At 35.7% G+C, this 21,694-nt stretch overlaps 1 pseudogene; it reads left to right on the top strand.

The window, feature by feature from the left end:
• The first annotated feature begins 583 nt into the window (after positions 1–583).
• LOC122313001 lies at positions 584–20,043 on the top strand (annotated as a pseudogene).
• The last annotated feature ends 1,651 nt before the right edge of the window (positions 20,044–21,694 follow it).

The raw sequence follows: 21,694 nt of genomic DNA, 5'->3' as shown, positions 1-21,694 counted from the left end.
TATTTATTCTAAATATATGAAATATTTCTACTCAAATTCAAACAAACAGGAATAAATGTTAGGGGGACTAACTTCATTTATTCCTCTCGTTTCCTTAAAACCCTCATATTTAAACAAGAGTTAGGTTGAGAATTGAGGGTATATTGATGATGCCAAACTTGATGGACGTTAGACAAATTAGGTCTGCTGTGCCGTAAAACTCGAACATAAGGCGTAACGTCAGTACTTCGCTGTTAAATTACCCATCCAGTGGGCAACTGATCATGACTAAGTGGAAATATTAAAAGAAGAGAAAAGCTTGTATGCCGCTATAGTTGACCGCTTTAATTGATAGTTGGTAAAAAAAATTATTTTATTTAATAATTAAAAATAATAATTTTAAATATATCAATGTATTTTTTTTATTTTTTAAAATATTTAAATATATTAAAAAATATATAAATTAAAAAAAATACAAAAGCGACAAACAATATATAGACGAGCGATACTACTCAAGCTAAAGTAAGGAACGCTCTAAAAAGAAACTCTATTATTGAGAGAGTACTGTAATTACGCCTCCTATTTTTTCAAGGAAGTTAAGTGGTTGTAAGTTAGTTCTTCGACAAAAGAGCCGTACGTAATACTTGGACCGAACCGATCACAATCTAATCCCAATATTTAAACGAGTATATACAAGCCCACAACAATATATATATATATATATGGTACGTACTCATGAAGTCCCAGCAGGAGATCAAGACTGCAAACAGTAATTTTTTGAAAGCATTGTGAAAGAAAATTAAACAAAATCATCCAGAGGGAATTGGAGAAGCAAGATGATGATGGGTGATCATGTCAAGGCATCAAGAAGCAGTCATCATGATGAGGAGCCACTAAGTCCAGCAGCTCGGTTGTTTCATGCGCCACGCTTTAACGTTTATATCATTGTCGTCGTTGGGTTCAAGACAAGACTCAATCCTGACGTTGTTAAGGCTGGTTTGGAGCAAACTTTGGTCAAGCATCCTAGATTCTCCAGCAAGATGGTAAGTAATGTATCATACCTGCCCTATAATTCGTTTCTCTGCTTCTTAATTTCCTGTATGCATGGGGTTTCTGATCTGCAGCTTGGTCGAAAACATTGGTTTAATTGATTAATCCCAGAAAGTAATTAACCATGAGGCCAGCGAAGTGGCATTTTGGGTACCCTCTTCACAGCCCACCATGAGGTTGGCATGACCACCTGAAAAGTAATTTTGACATACTGGAACCGAGAAACATGCCCCTTTTCAAGCGTATAGAACACTAAAAGCCATTTGATTTGGATTTTAGGCATGCATGCAGCTAGCTTTGACCATTAACTCAGACACATGCATTCACTTATATCCACATCTGAGACACATATTTGCACTCGGCAAGTTCATGATCAACACATGGCATGCAAGCTCAACGATGAGAAATCTTTTAATCAATTAATTAATTGATGCATAATCTTTTAAGTCAGTTGAAAGCAATTATAAAAGGAAATTAACACTACTAGTACTTGTGTTGTTTCAAAATAGAACTAACATTTTCGTTATTTAATTATTATTAACGCATGTGTCCGAGCATGATGAGTAGTTGCGTGCGTGGCCACTTGTACAATTCAATATTTTTAACGTATTTAATTTGTTTCTTGCTATTTCATGAAATTAACAAATATATAATTAAAGGTCGTTGACGGCAACCAGTACTGCAAAAATAAAAAATGGACTCAGACGAAAGTAAATCTGGAGGATCATGTTATTGTTCCCGAATTGGATCCCAAAATAGATTTTCCAGACAGATTTGTTGAAGACTACGTGTCAAATGTCACAAGAACTCCCTTGGACCTCTCCAAACCATTATTGGAACTCCACATTCTCAACATCAAAACCTCAGATGCAGAGGCTGTTGGGGTCTTTAGGATTCACCACTCGATGGGCGATGGTGCATCCCTCATATCCCTTCTCCTAGCCTGTACACGGAAAACCTCTGACCCAGAAGCATTGCCTAGTGTTCCAGTGAAAAAACGAGCAGGTTCAACGTTTAATTCGCGGGATGGATTTTGGTGGTTCTTTTTAGCAATTTGGCTGTTTTTAAGGTTGATTTGGAACACTTTGGTGGATGTCTTGCTGTTTGTGGCGACCATTCTATTTCTGAATGACATGAAAACTCCGATCAAAGGTGCACCTGGGGTTGAGCTGAACGTAAAAAAGTTCGTGCATCGGACAGTCAACTTGGACGACATAAAGCTAGTGAAGAATGCAATGAACACGGTATGTACGTACGTTGGTTCACAATCCATTAATTATAGCACTTTGATTTGGATGCATTCTTTGAATGAAGTGGGGGCACGGACAACCGAGCTATAATTATTTTACTAATACATAATAAAAAATATTTTCTAAAAAAATCAAGCACATTAAAATAAAATAAAAAGTCGGAAAATTTTAAAATCTATTAATAAGTTGTACAGAAGTTTTTAAGCAGTAATAGTACCTTTATCAGTTCCCTATTCTAATCTATTTTTAGTACGTAGGGTTGCAAGTACTTCAGCTAGTAGTGGATTAGGGAATAGATCAATATTCATCCTTAAAGTGACAATAACATAAACTTCCTAATCTTGAATGATTGCTTCAGTTCTAGTCTTACAATGAGTTTTATCAGTCTTACAATGAGTTTTATCCACTGTCGCATCTTAGTTAAGCTTGAAGACATTATGAAGAGGAGCCTACCAGGAAAGAACTATTGGGTTCGGAGTTGCTGTTGGGATCTCAAAACTGCTATTAATCTGTTGGAAATCTTGCAGCAGAAGTAGTGAGTGATGCACTAGCTTATTTGGATAAGTAAAAGCACCTTTGAACACAAAATCATTTATTCTATCCCATATCTTTCAGGAAATGTCTAAGAATTCTTCCACTTCCTTCTTATAGACTTGGGTTTTTGAATTCTAATTGAACACTACCCCTATACATCTCTGGCTAAAATACACTCCCATATTGAATGTTCAATTGTCTCAGGTTCTTGCCCACAGATGGGACAACTTGAACTATCAACAACTCTCCTTCTGGAAAATGTTAAGCTTTGTGGGAAAGGCATTTAGGCAGGCCCTCCATATATAGAAAGGTCTTGCAAGCTTGAGGAATATTCAATTGCCAAAGTTTTGGCTAGGAGTCTTTTGTAGTCTGCACACCTGATGACTAGCCCTTCTTTTGCTCTTGAATAGCTCGTCTTAGGTGATAAGCAATAGCACTCGTCACAGAGAACAGACTATTGTTAGTACATCTCCAAATAAGTTTGTCAGGGCTATTGCATGGACTGATAGGGATGGTTTGATTAGTTTAGATTCTTCCTTGGAGAAAATTGCATACAATAAGTATAGCTTCCATTGCTTGGTAGGTAAATCAGTAAGCTCTGAAACCTTAGTGTCTACCTGGAGGAATCTCACAAAGCTTTGATGCTTGTAGGTAGTAGGTTGAGGGATCCACTTATCATCCCAAATACTAACTTGATCCCCATTTCCAATTCTCCAAAAAATTCATTCTTTCAAAAGTGGTCTTGCAGGCAACAAACTTTGCCAAACATAAGAAGGAGTACTACCCAGTTTTGCTTGGTGGAAATTTGCATTAGGGAAATATTTTGCTTTGAGGACCTATGCTGCCAAAGAGTCAGGACTTTTAAAAATCCTTCAGAATTGTTTTGCTGGCATGACAAGATTGAAGTCTTCAAAATATCTAAATCCAAGCCCACCTTCTCTATTTGCTTTTCTCATCTAATCCCACTTTATCCAATGGATTTTGTTCTCATTTACTTGTTGACCCCACCTGATGTGAACTCCAATCGACTCGCTTTGAGACCCAACAACAATAATGCCAAACTCAAGTCTATGGATGGAGAATTTAAATTCGTTGAGATCTCGTTTCAAGAACCTAAATTATATTAAAATCTACACCCAATGAAATCCCGTCTCAAGAACCCAAATTACAAGGAGGAACGCTACAAAGGTTGTGATTTACCTTTGATAAGTTCAAGAGTTCAATTAAGAACAAGAGGAGAAAACTCACTCACAATGAAAATTCAATAAAAAATGTCTTACCCTCTCAAATGAGGCTACAAGTGGTTTAAATAAAATCTCCAAAACCCTAAGTGAGCCGTGGGTACTGTAGTATGAACAGTGCCCGGGCTACAGTACTTCTAAAACCCTAGTTTACTTTAAATAATAACTTTTCAAATATGCCCTTGGCCAAAATACAAGGCCTTCCCAAAAATCCTAGTTCATTAAAAATAAGACATATGTGTGGGCTGACATCCTCAAGCCCATTTATTCTAAACTAATAAAATAAGCTCTTTTAATGAAATAAATAAATTCAAAGCCTTCAATAACAATAAGCTCAAGTTGTGTCTTCTGTAGTGTATCACGTGGATGAAAACTAGATCTCCTCCTCTCAAGCCCATCTTGAATGTTGGGCTCTTGCTAAACACGTGTCAAGTGGATTTCACCAATCCTTGCATAGCTTTCTTCATCTTCCAAGCTCTTGATCTTGTAATTGCCCATTCTGAAACTTGCAAAGGATCTTTACGACTTGGTCCACCTTAGGGCCCATAACCCACAGGTCCCAGGATCGAAACCTGGCTCTGATACCAAATGATATGAACCCCAATCGACTCGCTTTGAGACCCAACAACAATATTGGAAAAACAAACCCAAGAACGCCAAACTCAAGTATATGAATGGAGAACTTAGACCCGTTGAGATCTCGTTTCAAAAACCTAGATTATATTAAAATCTACACCCAATGAAATCCCGTCTCAAGAACCCAAATTACAAGGAGGAACGCCACAAAGGTTGTGATTTACCTTTGATAAATTCAAGAGTTCAATTAAGAACAAGAAGAGAAAACTCACTCACAATGAAAATTCAATAAAAAATGTCTTACCCTCTCAAATGAGCCTACAAGTGGTTTAAATAAAATCCCCAAAACCCTAAGTAAGCCGCAGTACTGTAGCATGAACAGTGTCCGGGCTACAGTACTTCTAAAACCCTAGTTTACTTTAAATAATAACTTTTCAAATATGCCCTTGGCCAAAATACAAGGCCTTCCCAAAAATCCTAATTCATTAGAAATAAGACATATGTGTGGGCTGACATCCTCAAGCCCACTTATTCTAAACTAACAAAATAAGCTCTTTTAATGAAATAAATAAGTCCAAAACCTTCAATAACAATAAGCCCAAGTCGTGTCTTTTGTAGTGTATCATGTGGATGAAAACTAGATCTCCTCCTCTCAAGCCTATCTTGAATGTTGGGCTCTTGCTAAACACGTGTCAAGTGGATTTCAACAATCCTTGCATAGCTTTCTTCATCTTTCTAGCTCTTGATCTTGTAATTGCCCATTCTGAAACTTGCAAAGGATCTTTACGACTTAGTTCACCTTGAGGCCCATCACCACTAATAGTTCTTCACAACTTTGTTAAGCTCATAGATCAGCTTCTTTGGTAATTTGAATAATCACATACAGTAAGTTGGTATTGCTTGTATTACTGATTTCAACAGAACCTCCTTACCTACCTAAGAGAGAAAAGTTATTTTCCAATTGCTCAAATTGACTCTCACTTTGTCAAGAATGTCTCTAAAGGAGATGGACCTTGATCTTCCCACAGAGAATGGTAGCCCCAAATATTTTTCATAAGATCCAGTGGCTTTTATTTCTACAGCTCTAATAATCAGATCCTTGGGTTCACTCCTTGTGTTACTCCTAAAAAAGATAAAACTCGTCTCCTTGTTTAGCCTTTAATCCAAGGCTTTCTCATAGACATCCACAAGGCTTACCATCCTGCTCCATTCAAGAGAGTTTGCTTTGCAAAACAACAAGCTATCATCTGCAAAAAAAAAAAAAAGTTGTTAATGGAAACATGACTTTTGCCCAGTGGCAATCCAATAATCATACCATCCACTTTTGCCTCATTCAATAAAGAGCTGAGGGCCTTAGAGCATAGGATAAAAAGTAGGGTGAAAGGGAATCACCCTGCCTAATTCCTCTAGAAGGGAAGAAACATTATTGTGGGAATCCATTTAAAAGAATGGAGTAAGACACAATGGATACACATTTTTGTGCAAACCCCATTTTCTCCAAAACTACCTACAGGAACCCCCATTCAATCTAGTCATAGACTTTACTCATATCTAGTTTTAAGGCCATAAAATCTTCTCTTCCTTTCATTATACACTTCATTGTATGTAAAGCTTCGAAAGCCACAATCACATTGTCAATAATTAGCCTATCTGGGACAAATGCACTCTGAGTTAGTCAGATCAAATCAGATAAAACAAGTTTCAACCTGTTTGCTAGGACTTTAGTAATGATTTTATAAAGGACATTGCAAAGGCTAATTGGCCTGAAATCTGAAACAATGGAGGGATTTTTCTTTTTTGGTATAAAAGCAATGAAAGTATCATTTAGGCCATGTGTCCACCTTCCATGATTAAGAGCCTCCAGAACTGTAGCACATACTCCAGGTCCCACAATGTCCCATTGTTGTTGATAGAAAGCAGCAGGAAAACCATCTGGTCCAAGGGAGCCAAGAGGATTCATTGAGAAGACAGATTCCTTAACTTCCATTTCAAAGAAGACTCTAGTGAGGCTAATGTTCACCTCCTCAATGATTGAATTTTGTAATGGACTTAGCCTCATCTCAATGCCTCCAGGATTAGAAGTAGCAAACAAATCCTAGAAAAACTCCTAAAAAATTCTACTAATAAATTCAGTGTTAGAAGTAGAGTTGCCATACCTGTCAATGATCTTATTGATGGTATTAGTCTTCTTCCTTTGACTGGCACACTTATAGAAGTATTTAGTATTCATGTCCCCATCTTTTAGCCAAGCTTGCCTTGCCCTTTGCTTCCATCTAATGTGGTCCTCTTCTAGCCATGCATTCACCTCACACTGCAACTGTTTGATCTTTGCATTAAGACTCCCAACATTTGATACTTGTAAGTGTTTGATCTTCCCAAGCTTAGTCTGGCCTTTGTGGGAATTCTTACTCCATTGTTTCAGCCTCAATTGACATTTTTCCAAACTTGTAGTGACACTTAAAATACTTTCTATCATTTAAAAATTTAAGAACTAATAGTTTCCAATTGAAATTTTATTTACTCGAATGTTTAACTAAAATACTTGTTTTATATCATTTTATTCAAAATTTAAATATTATTTTAGTAAAATAGGAAGAATAATATATTATAATTACATATTAGATGTTTTACATTTTAAATATTTTTTTAATTAAAAAGATCGACTTATTTTATTTTACAAAAACTCTTTGTGTTGTTCACTTTTACGTAGTACTCCTTGTATACTCCACTAACGTGATTAATTGCGTCACTTTTTTTTATATAAAATAAATATTTTGGTCAATCACAGCAGTAAAGTGCGCAAATTAAGAGTATGCAAAAATAACTGTATATAGCATAACTCTTTATGTTATCTATAAATTTTAGATTCAACTAGTATATATTGTATCGGCTAGCCATTTCTTCAGCCACCAATTGTTTACATGATACCTTCGGCAAGTTTTTGCATTTGTATGAAAGTGTCTTAGGGTTATCAACCTTTGTATCTATTTGGAATGGATAATAATAGGCTTATTATCTCCTATCACCTATTTACTACTGTCTTTATTTTTTTTAATTTTTTTATTATTTTTTTATTTAATTATTAAGGAAGTGACTATTAGTGAAATTGTAAAATTTTTTAATTTCTCCTTAATGATTAAGGATATCAAAAAAATATTCAAAAGAAAATAATAAAAAACAAAAAAGTTTCAAGCACACTATAAAGTAGTAAATGGATGGTAAGAAGTAGTATGTCATCATTATCCATTTGGACTTCCAACAAAAGTTTTGGCATGTTGTGGCTAACATGTGGGCAACCATTATGTCTTATTTTCAAAGTTTTCGGCATTAATAGGAACACAACTTCAATTTAGGATTCTAGCATAACCAAATCGAGCAATTATCATTTCAAGTTGTTTTTTGTTTAATTTTGTTATTTACATTAGTCACTCAGATGTTATCAAGCCTTGATCCCGGGGGTGCACATCCCTTCTAACTAGAAATCCATAAAATATAAAACTTAGATACAATAATCTTCTAAAATCACATACCTCTAAAACCATTCTAATAAAAGTAAACTCAACACTAGTTCTAAATATTCTCAAAAATCTCACCAATCCATGATTTATGTCACCTGGCACTTATATCACATTTCTCTTATAATGTTGTCATGTGACATCTATTCCAATTGTCATAACCATCTACGTCATCTAAAAAGAAAATGGTGGAGATAAATAGGTGAGTCCACCGATGCAATAAGCAGTGACCCTATACTAGTATGTAAGCATGAACCAGTTACAAAATGCATAAACAAACAGTCTAAAAAAATAGCAATGATATTTTCTAAACATTTTATTATATACAAAAGACCTTTGGCATAAGCTTAATTGAAACAACATCGTAACATAACATATGTCATGTTTAACCCATGTAGCAGGGTTGTGCAAACCCCCTCGGCAAACTAAGCAGAAACAGAAGTGAAATCTCCCATTTTCAACTCAGCTTGCCGAGGGTGCATACAACAAAGACCTACTTAAAAAATCACTTTGTCTCCAAAAATAGGTGCACTCAAAAACAAAGATGTTGGTACCAACATAATAACAAAGGCCATAATTTTACACCCGTGCTACGAAGCAAAAATAGAATGTCATGCCAAATGATTTTTAGATGCAATATCATATAAGAACAGAGTACTGAGCAGATAAATATTATATAATCATATTAAAGTTTTAGACTTCATATTCACATTTTTATACAATACTGAAATAGAGTACCAAAAATATTCATGTCTACACTAGTCATGACAAAATTATTTCATTTGATTTCTCAAATATCGAGTGTGCAGAAAATCACCAAGATTGTTTTCATAACAAAATATGCAAGTTTTTCACAAACTCAATTCAGAAAATTTTTTTGACAAAGTCTAGCATATATAGGAGCACTACTTACCTAACTTTTCAAGTATACTATCTAAGTCTTGAACCCAAACAGTACTAATATCATAACCTAATCTAAATCACCACTGGTATATTAATAGCTCATAGCATCATTAAACCAACATAAATAACGAAATTCTATAGTTTGGACTACAGTTCGTTTAGAACCAACTCTTGAGTCCATAAACGACCCATTCAACATCCAGTCCACTTGGTGCCTCGACTTTATAATGACTCGAGGACGATATGTCCCAAAAATACAACTCCACTGATAATCAACCCACCCTCGAATTTTGCTTAAACTCTATTAGAAGCCCCACATCACAAAACACATACACCACCTGAACATATTTTCATACCAAATTCAAGGTCCCAAACCACTTCCTCCAATGTCCATGATATCTCAAAACCGACCTCAATTGAAACCAATCAATTTACACAAATTTCACAAACAGTCTTAATCCATAAAATTTCTCAACAATCCAAAAAACTAAACAACCCATGTTAGTGATAGCTAGATGGACCGTCAATTACACAATAGAGAGAGAGAATCGAAAAACACTTACCACAATGAAGTGAGGTGGAGCAACTAGATTTTAGGAGCAAGGTGGCAGCACTTCAAGGAGGGTTCGACTTAGCAAGACAACATGGCTGGACATGTGGCAGCCTCCACTAGTCACGATGGCTAGCTTAGTACACACAGAGAGAGAGAGAGAGAGAGAGAGAGAGAGAGAGAGAGAGAGAGAGAGGAACAATTGAGAGAAAGAGAGGGATGGAGTGACTTACCAACGGCGATGCAGCACAAATTGGGATAAACAACCTGGGGCTAGGCACTACAGAACATCACAGAGGATGATAAAGAGATACCGAGATAGAGAGAGACAAAGGGAGAAAAGTGAGATAGATTTACCGCCAGCAATGGCGCCTTACGTCGACGGTGAAGGGAGCAGCGGCAGCTTTGAACATAGAGATAAGAACAAGTCAAGAGTGGGGAGGGTTCTACACATAGGAGACAAAGGATAAAAGAGACGTTGGGCAGGGGTAGGAAGAAAATAAGAGGGATTTAAGATTTGAGTAATGCTATATAGTCGTGAAGTGCGCAAGCGCCACATAATTGTTTTGAAAAAGAGTAGAATTCATAATTAAAAAGTTATTTTTCTTTCATGTGGGTCCCGTAGTAATTTACTTTTTTCAAATAGACTACGCGGCGCTTGCACAATCCATGACTGCAAATATCATTTCTCTTAAGATTTTGTCTCAAAATGACATTGTTTTTTGTTTTAGTTTTTTTTTTTTAAAACCGGATTGGACTGGATTTAAATAGGGGTGTCAAATCATGTTAACAGATCATGTTCATGTCATGTCAAGGCATATATATTATACCATATGGGTAACTCAAACCTGACTCATTAAGCTTATCATGTCAAAATATCAAACCCTAACATAACACATTAAAATAACAAGTCATGTCATGTCAACCCATTTCAATCTATTTATGTAAATGAATTGAATAGACCCGAAATTAATTGGTTTGACCTGACTAAATTTAGTATAATTTTATATAAATGTTAAAATTAAAATATCTATAAAAATTATAAAATTAACTACAAGTCCAAAATTACAATTCAAATAATACAAATATCAAAATTAAAATTATAAAAATGTTACCTTTTGATATAAGGGTATAATTATAATTTTAAATTTCTTAACGGGTCATAACGGATTATAACATGTCAAAACGGATTGACCCGTTATCAACCCATTAAACAATCGTGTCTTAACGGATCAATCTATTTTGACCCAAACTTGTTATTATCATGTCATATTCATGTTGGGTTAATGAGTCGTGTCATATATTGCCACCCCTAAGTTTAAAGACATTTCATCTTGGGGCTTATAATCGGGTCACGTCATTATAGCTATGCTCCCAACCAATTCATTTTTTAAAATGAGTTCAAATTTATTTACGAGATCTTTTATTCACTAAAACAAAATTGTTGGTTTTGAACCAAATATATTTGTCATAAAAAAGTCATTTTCGTAGCTAAAAATTTATGATTACTAAGACTTTATTTAGTTATATAATATAAACATACATAAAAAAAAGTTTGAATATATTTGTAATAAAAACCAAAGTAAACACCGTCTGATCTCTCTCCAAAACCACATTGGGATGGCTTTTATAAGCGTGTGGTTCTATCGTAAGATTGTTTCAAGCTGCACATGTGATGCTTAATTGTCAATTCATAGGCATTTGTTTATGCACTTTCTTTATACGATCCAAGCTAATAAATGAAGCTTTTATTTTTTTCATATAATTTTGATATTATGAGAAATGATATTTGCAGTTGTGGTTATGCAAGTGCCGTGCAGTCTCTTTGAAAAAAGTGAATTAATACAGGACCCACATGAAAAAAAATTAACTTTTTAATCGTGAACCCCACTCTTTTTCAAAGCGATGGTGCGGCGTTTGCACATTCTACGACTGTATGTAGTATTACTCGTTTGATATTGTGGATGAATATTTTTACAGACCGTAAACGACGTTGTTGTTGGAATAGTTCAAGCTGGCCTATCAAGATATCTGAATCATAGATATGGTAAGTTTCCAACAATTCTATAGACAATCATTTTGTAAAATATTAGTGTATTGTTTTACCTCATTCATGCTGATCATGGCATTTTTAATGTGAAAAGTCCCCATTTGCACTTCTGCTCAAGCAATTATGCAGGGACATGACTCTATATCATGTTTAGTTGTTGCAGTAATCCCAAAGGAAGTAGCTCTTATCTTCTAGGAAATTAAAGCAACTTCCTGGTAATTATATTCATCGTCTTCTAATATGGTATTGTTATGAATACAACCCGAATCCTTGCTTGAACTTAAAGACTCAAAACCGAAACTCAATCAAAGAAATACAGTACGATAAGATAATGATAACAAGATTAGCAAGATTAAACTGTAAAACAACCAGAAATATGAAAAGATTAAGGAAACAGAAAATACAAATAGAGATTACATGGTTCGGCCCTAATGGCCTACATCCACGGCAGGAACAGCCTCAGAACTCATTTTATTGATGAATCTGCAAAGCCAATGTGCCAATGTACAAGATTGAACCAATATCGAGCCAAAAAGAGCCACAAGAATTGGCTTTCTTTTTCCCTCAACAAACCCTAGCTCTCTCTCTCTTCTCTCTAATTCACTCAAGCTCTCTGACGGCCGAATACACAAAATGACCAACCTCCCTTAACCCTAACATGAAAACACTCATATATATACATGAAGCACAGATTACACCACGTGACTTAATCGGACGATTTTCCTTCATTTTCATCCTTTAATTGAGACAGCACTGTTTAATAACACATGCCCTGCACGTCCTCATCACTTCATTTAAACATAAGAGCTGCTGCTTATCACATTTTAATATCTGCATGAACATCAGTTAGTAACATAGTGAATATAAAATAATTGACACATATATCACAATTCTCCACCTTGACAATATTTTATTCATCACTCCTATTATACTCTCATCTTGACTGTTCCTGTTATGTCCCTCTACTAAGGGACCCCAACAGATTGCATATTAATTAAGTTTAGACAGATTTTGAACTTTGCTAATGGTAAGGACTTAGTCATCATATCTGAGGGATTTTCCTCAGTAGGAATTTTCTCCACTCCAACTTCTCTAGACTCAATTACATCCCTAACAAAATGAAGCCTAACATCTATATGCTTAGACCTTTCATGATATACTTGATTTTTAGCCAAATATATTGAACTCTAGTTATCACAATGTAAATTTATATTTCCTTGAAAAATACCTAATTCATGTGATATACCATTCAGCCATATGGCTTCCTTTATTGCTTCTATCATAGCTATATACTTAGCCTCTGTTGTAGACAAAGCTACAACAGATTGCAAGTTTGACTTCCAACTAATAGCCCCCCCATAAGCAGTAAAAACATATCCTGTTAAAGATTTTCTGGTATCCACATTACCAGCATAATTAGCATCTACAAAACCTTCTAACTCACAACCTTCCTTAACATTATTCTCATATTTCAAGCCCAACACCGTAGTACCAGGAATGTATCTTAAAAGCCACTTAATAGCCTACCAGTGTGCCTTACCAGGGTTACTCATAAACCTACTAACAACATTGACAGCAAAGGTAAGATCAGGTTTGGTACAGACCATTGCATACATCACACTTTCCACCGTGCTAGCATAGGGAATTTTATGCATAAACTCCATTTCTGATTCTATTTGTGAGGCTTGTGTAGTGGACAACTTGAAATGTTGACCTAAAGGTGTGCTTACAGGTTTAACTTGGTCCATACCAAATCTTTTAAGAATTTTAGATAGATAATTTTTTTGAGATAGAAGTAGACACCTCTCTGGTCTATTCCTTATAATATCCATTCCTAAAATTCTACTAGCTGGTCCTAGTTCCTTCATATCAAACTCAGATTTTAACATACACTTAGCCTGTTTAATCAAATCAAGGTCTTTACATGCTACCAACAAATCGTCTACATATAGCAACAGATATGTTAATATTCCATTAACATCCTTATAATAAACACAACTGTCATAACAGCTTCTTTTAAAATCATTTTCAAGCATGTAAGTATCAAATCTCTTAAACCATTTTCTAGGTGATTGTTTTAAACCATATAAAGATTTTTTAAGTAAACAAACTTGATCAATGTTAATGTCTTTGATAAACCCCTCAGGAAGTTGCATGTAAATTACCTTTTCCAATTCTCCATGTAAAAAAGCAATTTTTACATCCAATTTTTCTAAGTGCAGATCATGATATGCAATGAAGGATAAAAGCAATCTAATGGAACTATGCTTAACCACATGAGAGAATATCTCATTAAAATCTATTCCCTCTCTTTGAGTGAAACCTTTAGCCACTAACCTTGCCTTAAACCTAGTACCTTCTACCCCTGGTATGCCTTCCTTCCTTTTAAAGATCCACTTGGATCCAACCAACTTAACCCCAACAGGCTTTGTAACTAAATCCCAAGTTTTATTTTTATTTAAAGACTCCATTTCATCTTGCATAGCAAGTATCCACTTGGTGGCATCCTTGCTTGCAATGGCCTCTTTATAGGTCCTTGGTTCTTGATAAACAACCTCATCAGCAATAGTCAAAGCAAAAGCTATAAGCTCTGCGTGACCTTACCTAATAGGTGGTTTTATAGTCCTTTTCTTCCTGTCTCTTACTAAAATGTAAGAGTCAGAGCCTGGTTTATCTAAATCCTCTGAAATTGGGTCCTTAGAGTTACTGACTTCCCCAGTATTCCTATATGTTGAGGTGTTTCTTCTCTCCACCTCAACCTGTACATTTCCCTCAGTGTTTCCGGGTCTTTGTTCTGCCTCTATATTTTGTACACGAGCCATTTGGGATTCATTAAAGATCACATCCCTACTAATTATACATTTATTTCTGCCAGGTTTGTCTATCCATAGTTTATACCCCTTGACTCCCTCAGGGTATCCCACAAAAATGCATTTTAGTGTCCTAGGGTCTAACTTATCAGTTTTTGAGTGTGCATAAGCCGTGCACCCAAAAATTCTAAGGTAATCATAACTGGGGGGGTTTCCCAGTCCACATTTCTTGTGGTGTTTTAAAGTCTATGGCAGAAGATGGACACTTATTAATTAAATGGACAGCTATGGCAACAGCTTCAGCCCAGAAGGTCTTAGGTAACCCAGCATTTGACAACATCCATATTACCCTCTCTAGAATGGTCCTATTCATTCTTTCAGCTAGGCCATTCTGTTGAGGTGTTTCTCTAACAGTTTTGTGTCTTATAATCCCCTCCTTTTGACAGAAATTATTAAATTCTATTGACAGAAACTCTAACCCATTATCAGTTCTTAAGGTTTTCAATTTTTTGTCTACCTGTTTTTCAACTAAGGATTTCCATTCTTTAAACTTTCCAAAGGTGTCACTCTTATGTTTAAGAATGTAAATCCACACCTTCCTAGAGTAATTATCAATGATAGAGAGAAAATAATTCCCTCCACCATGAGAAATTACTCTAGAAGGTCCCCAAAGGTCAGCATGTACATAATCTAAGGTCTGAGTAGTCATATGAGTTGCCCTTTTAAAACTAACCCTTTTAGCCTTTCCATAGACACAGTCTTCACAGAAAGGTAAATTGTCCAAGTTTGCATCTTTCAGCAAGCCCTATTTCTGAAGTTCTAAAAGTCCTCTTTGACTAACATGCCCTAACCTCCTGTGCCAAAGCACAGATTTTTCTCAACTCCATTCTGTACAAGGGATGCTTCTCCTACAATGGTTTTGCCAACTAAGGTATAAAGGTCATTCTTTATAACCTCTTTCATAATAGTGAGTGAACCTTTAGTGACTCTAAGGACTCCTAATTCAGACTCAAAGGAATAACCTGAATTATCAAGCATACCAAGAGAAATTAAATTTCTCTTTAGGTCAGGTATAAATCTAACCTCCCTCAAAAGTCTCTCCATCCCATCATGTAATTTTAGTCTTATACACCTAATACCCATGATCTTGCAGGATTTATTATTCCCTAGAATTACATGCCCACCATCCAATTCAGAAAAGTTTTCAAACCAGTCCCTATTGGGACACATGTGAAAAGAACAACCTAAATCTAAAATCCACTCTTTTTCATGGCCTATTTCAGATATATTTAGTACCTCAGCACTATCATACCCATCTAACACCACTGCTACATCCCTATCCTCTTTGTTCTTGTTTCCTACCTGAGTTTTCCTATAAGGATAATCTCTCTTGAAATGTCCTTCTTTGTGACATAGGAAACACTTTAACTATTTTCCTTTAGACTTAGACCTACCTTTCTTGTTATCAGTTTTGCCTTTCTTGCCTCTCTTTTCTGGTCTTCCCCTAACAGACAGGCCCTCACCATGTTCTTGTTTAGTATTCTCTTGATTTTGTAATTCCCTAGCATGAAGTACAGATTGCACTTCATCTAAAGATATTGTATCTCTACCATACATTATGGTCTCCTTAAGGTTCTGCTATGAGGAGTCCAAAGAACTCAGTAAGAGGATTGCTTGATCCTCATCCTCCACCTTAATGTCTATATTAGCTAGGTCTAATATAATCTTATTAAAAGTGTCCAGATGTTCTCCTATCGAGGTTCCAGAAGTCATCTTAAGAGTATATAGCCTAGTTTTCTTATAGAGTCTGTTAGCTAAGGATTTTGTCATATAGAGGTGTTCAAGCTTTAACCAGATACTAGCAGCAGTTTCTTCACTAGCTACTTCCCTCAAAACCTTATCTCCTAGGGAAAGTATCAATACATTGTGGGCCTTTTGGAGAATGTCCCTTTGGACCTCCACCTTCCCTTCCTCTTTCGAGGAAGAGCCCCTTTTATCACAGGGGAGGGCATCCTGCAAGCCCTGTTGGACTAGCAGAGCCCTCATCCTAATTCTCCACAACCCAAAATCATTTTCCCCAATACATTTTTCAACATCAAATTTCAAGGTCCTCATAGAACCTAAGCTCGTGATACCACTTGTTATGAATACAACCCAAATCCTTGATTGAACTTAAAGACTCAAAACCGAAACTCAATCAAAGAAATATAGTACGATAAGATAATGATAACAAGATTATCAAGATTAAACTGTAAAACAACAACAAGAAATATGAAAAGATTAAGGAAACAGAAAATAGAAACAGAAATTACATGGTTTGGCCCTAATGGCCTACATTCACGACAGGAACAGCCTCAAAGATCATTTTATTGATGAATCTGTAAAGCCAATGTGCCAATGTACAATATCAAGCCAAGAAGAGCCACAAGAATTGGCTTTCTTTTTCCCTCAACAAACCTTAGCTCTCTCTCTCTTCTCTCTAATTCACTCAAGCTCTCTGGGCCGAATACAAAAAATGACCAACCTCCCCTAACCCTAACATGAAAACACTCATATATATACATGAAGCACAAATTACACCACATGACTCAATCGGACGGTTATCCTTCATTTCCATCCTTTAATTGAGACAGCACCATTTAATAACACATGCCCTGCACGTCCTCATCACTTCATTTAAACATAAGAGCTGCTGCTTATCACATTTTAATATCTGCATGAACATCAGTTAGTAGCATAGTGAATATAAAATAATTGACACATATATCATAGGTATTAATTAAATGCTTAACTGATAAGATGTCAGTCATTGATTCTGTATCAGCAAATAATAAGATCACAACGATGATTAATATATAGTATTTTTCAATATGCATATCATGTATAAGCTACCGACACTAGCATTAATATATAGTATTTATCCCTAATGCATATATAGTTCACTCATCATGATGTATAGGTGAGGAGACGAAAGATGGGCAAGTGAAGCAAAGCAATAGCAATATCCCCAAAGGTATCCACCTTAGGACAGTCATTCTCGTCAATCTCAGAAAGTCTGCAGGAATACAGGTAAATTATCTTTCTATCATAGTTTGAAAAATATAGCATCATCCCAATATGCCTTAATGCTACAATAAATCTAGGGGTGGGCAGCGGGGGCCCGCCCCCCGCTACCCCGCCCCAGTCCGCCCCGCCTCCGCATGGGCGAACGGGGTACCCCACACCGCACATGCCGGGGCGGGGGACCCCGCCCCGCATGAAAAACACTAAGCGAGGGTGGGGGGCGGGCAAGGCTCAACCCCGCCCCGCTTTTCCCCCGCCCCGCATTTTATATTTATATTTATAAATATATATTTTTATTTTACAAATTGTATATATATATATATAATATTACAATTTGTTAAACTTGTTCACAAGAATCACAAGAGAGTGAGACTTGTTCATCACAAGCTTGCATATGCCATGGGCACCCTAGGCCTCATTTATATAGAACTCTAAGGCCATACAAGAGTCTTACTTGAGCAATGTGGGACTTACTGTTAAGTCCCACATTGCTCAAGTAAGACTCTTGTATGGCCTTAGAGTTCTATATAAATGAGGCCTAGGGTGCCCATGGCATATGCAAGCTTGTGATGAACAAGTCTCACTCTCTTGTGATTCTTGTGAACAAGTTTAACAAATTTAAAAATTAGTAACATAATTTTTATGTTATTAGTTTTTAAATTATTATTATATATATAAATTTTAATTTAAGATTTAATTATATAATAATTTGGGTCTAAAAATAATATTTTTAGACACAAAATTTTTTTAAGCCCATTGAAATATGAAATTTTTGAAGTGGGCGGGGGGTGGGGCGGATGCGGTGTTCGCCCCACCCCCCCGGCACTAGAGCGAGGGGCCCCGCCCCCGCCTCACGGGGGTGGGGTGCGGGATGAAATTTCATCCCCCGCATCATGCGGGGGCGGGGTGCGGGGAAGGGGTGCACCCGCCCCGCATGATGCGGGTAGCACCCCTAAATAAATCCAAACTCTAAAAAAAGAGTACAAACTCTAAATGACTATGCATCAATCATCTGCATACTTCTAACAGAATTTAAATAGGATATGGCTGATATGATGGCTAAGGGGTCGAAAATTAGGTGGGGCAATTTGATCGGATATATGTTCCTCCCATTCACCATTGCTTTGCAAGACGACCCATTGGATTATGTTCGGAAAGCAAAGGCCGCCATTGATAGAAAAAAGCTCTCACTTGAACCTATATTCACAAATACGTGTGTTGGGTTAGTATTCAAAACATTTGGTACCAAGGTAGGTACGTATGTACGTACATACGATCAATCTCCAATTTGGACCTAACACTTCATTTTTATAACTCAAGCTAGTTATTGTCAAATAAATTATTACCAAGGAGTTAAATCATATCCAAATTCATACTTTGGACTAAAAAAAAGTGAAGCATTAATCCCATATAAGTAATTAAGTTATTATTTCATCACATACATAACGGTGGAAGCCTTGTGCAGACACTTTGTAAAAAAGTAGGTCTTGTTTAAAAAAAGTAATTTTTTTATACTTTTTCATGATATGATTCATTTTTTTACAAATGGATTGCACAAGCCTTTTATATTGAGACTTGTACATATCGTTATTAAAAAAAATGAGTATATCATTGCAAAAAAAATATGTTTATCATCAAAGAGCTGCAGAACAAGCTGCTGAATAATGTCATAAATTATGTTTACATCATGGATATATAATAGGTTGCTGCTGCAATAATACACCGAGCTCTCTCTAATATAACAATGGCATTTCCGGAGTGATTGGTCCGCAAGAGGATATTAGCTTTTATGGCCATCCAATTGCTTACTTTGCTCCTGCTGTTTATGGGGCCCCAAATGTAAGTTATCCAATAAAACTCACACAAATAATAATTAATAATATTATAGCACTCGCTTCATGTATTTCACTCTGTTTCACTTAAAACTTTTAAATTTAACAAACTTGAGAACTTTTTAAATATGGAAGAATATGTAATATTGCAGAAAGTCAATATGTTGAGTGCACATTAATTGAAGAAAGGTCTTTGAAGTCCAACCCCGTGGCTTACAAATTCTAATGCTTTGTTCTATGTTTTTCTCATGTTTCTATTGTAGGCATTGGTTATCCATTATCAAAGTTATGTGAACAAGATGACTATTTCTTTGTCTGTTGACCCAAGTGTGATTCCTGATCCTCACAAGCTCTGTAACGATATAGAGGAATCACTCAAACTCATCCGACATGTTGTAGTCAATAAAGGACTCATCAAGGATGTTGTCTAAAGATTGATCTTGCGAATCCAGAAGATCGATCCACTCAAGTGGAAGTGATGAATAAAGGATGTTAATATATAGCTAATGTAAGAACTCAAGTGGGAAGTTCTCACATTAGCAGTACTATGATGCGTGTACGTGTTAAAAAAATGTGTTTTAAATAGATCTTCTATCTCTAAATAAATGAGACCTACAATATTTTATATGTACACGAATAGATATGTCTATCTTTTTTCCTATATGATATATCCATCATTTCAAATTGGTACGATGGCCTCTTGCTTCCTTAACCGCCATTATAGCTAGCCACTTTTGCTTCTCCTACACCAAGCTCGTAGCATATAGGGGGCCAAGGGCTTAATGAAATCCAGGCATGGAGAGGTCCATGGCCATATGATGATTTGAACTTTTTTTCGTAAACATAAAATTGGGTCTAATGTTTTTAGATTAAAACATATCATCTCTGTTTCTAACGAAATTGGCACTACAAGAAAAATGAATTTTTGTAACCAGTATTTTGCAATCAAAATGACTATTTCTAACAAAAATGTACTTATTTTCATCAAAAATAATCCTTTTGGTTGCCATTATCATTTTCGTCGGAAATAATTTTTTGGTTATAAAATAATTGTCACAAAAATCGATTTTTTTTGTAGTGTGGATAGTATCTATTTTATATAAAAATATTTTAATTATTTCACTTATCAACACAGCAGGAAATGATCAAAATATTCATCATTTTATATTAAAACGATGCTATCCATTTCATTTAAAAGGAAGAAAATTATATTCCAATAGATTCATGATAGGATTCTTAAGTCTTAAAGTTTGAATAAAAACTTTAAAAAAATTCTATAGATTCATTCTAGTATTCTACTTAGAGAATGAAATAACATACATAACAGTATGACTGTAGTTCACAAAATTGATTTTTTTTCCTGCTAATTTGAGCTCTAAAGTCAAAGTTAAATAGATATATTTGAACTTTCATTGGCTGTAAGATTGCATAATCCTAAAATTTTCTTTTGATTTGAAAAAAGAAAAAGTTATTATGGCTTTAAATTTTCCAAAAACAATACTTTTTTTTTTCTTACTAGGAGAGTACAAATATAAAGTTAAAAGATAGATTTAGCCTCGTTTATTTTTATAGATAAGATGAGGTGAGTTGAATAAAATAAAATTAAAAATTATTTTTTAATATTATTTTTATTTTGAGATTTGAAAAAATTGAATTATTTATTTTATATTATTTAAAAATTTAAAAAAATTATAATGATTAGATGAGATGAAATGAATTAAGTAGAGTTATGAAAACAAACGATGATTGAAATGCTAAACCCACTAAGTAAATCTCCCGAGCCTTGCATCCCGAGTGACGTGGCTCCTTTAATTACGAAAAACTCAAGCTGAAATTAAAAACAAAATCTCCCTCCCTCCAGTCCATGAATCCACCCTCCCTCCCAAATCAGAAACCCTAATACTCCTTTTAGATCTCCTCTATACATCCTGTTCAGATCCATCCCTTCCTCACTCGTCCACGAATCCATCCTCCCTCCCAAATCAAAAACCCCAATACTCCTCTTAGATCTCCTCTATACATCCCATTCAGATCCATCCCTCCCTCACTCTTGTCCACAACTCCACCCTCCCTCCCAAATTTGAAACACGTCGACTCCCCAAGGCCTGGAGCGTCACCATTCAGTTGAACTGTTGCCACCGTCGCCTTCATCCCTCAGATTTGTGACTATAACCTCACCATTGAGCCATCGTTACTCCATTCCAAAGCTTGAAATCGAAGCTCCTCTGGCGTCCTCTCCTAAATTTGAAATCTTAAGAGCTCTCTCGCCTCCCCTCTGTTGGACTCCCCGAATCCTGAGGCCAACCCCCTCACCACTGAGCCTACCGTCGCCGCTGATTAT

The sequence above is a fragment of the Carya illinoinensis genome, chromosome 6 (genome assembly GCF_018687715.1).
Source record: "Carya illinoinensis cultivar Pawnee chromosome 6, C.illinoinensisPawnee_v1, whole genome shotgun sequence".
NCBI lineage: Eukaryota > Viridiplantae > Streptophyta > Magnoliopsida > Fagales > Juglandaceae > Carya > Carya illinoinensis.
This window is presented reverse-complemented; position numbering and strand designations above follow the sequence as displayed.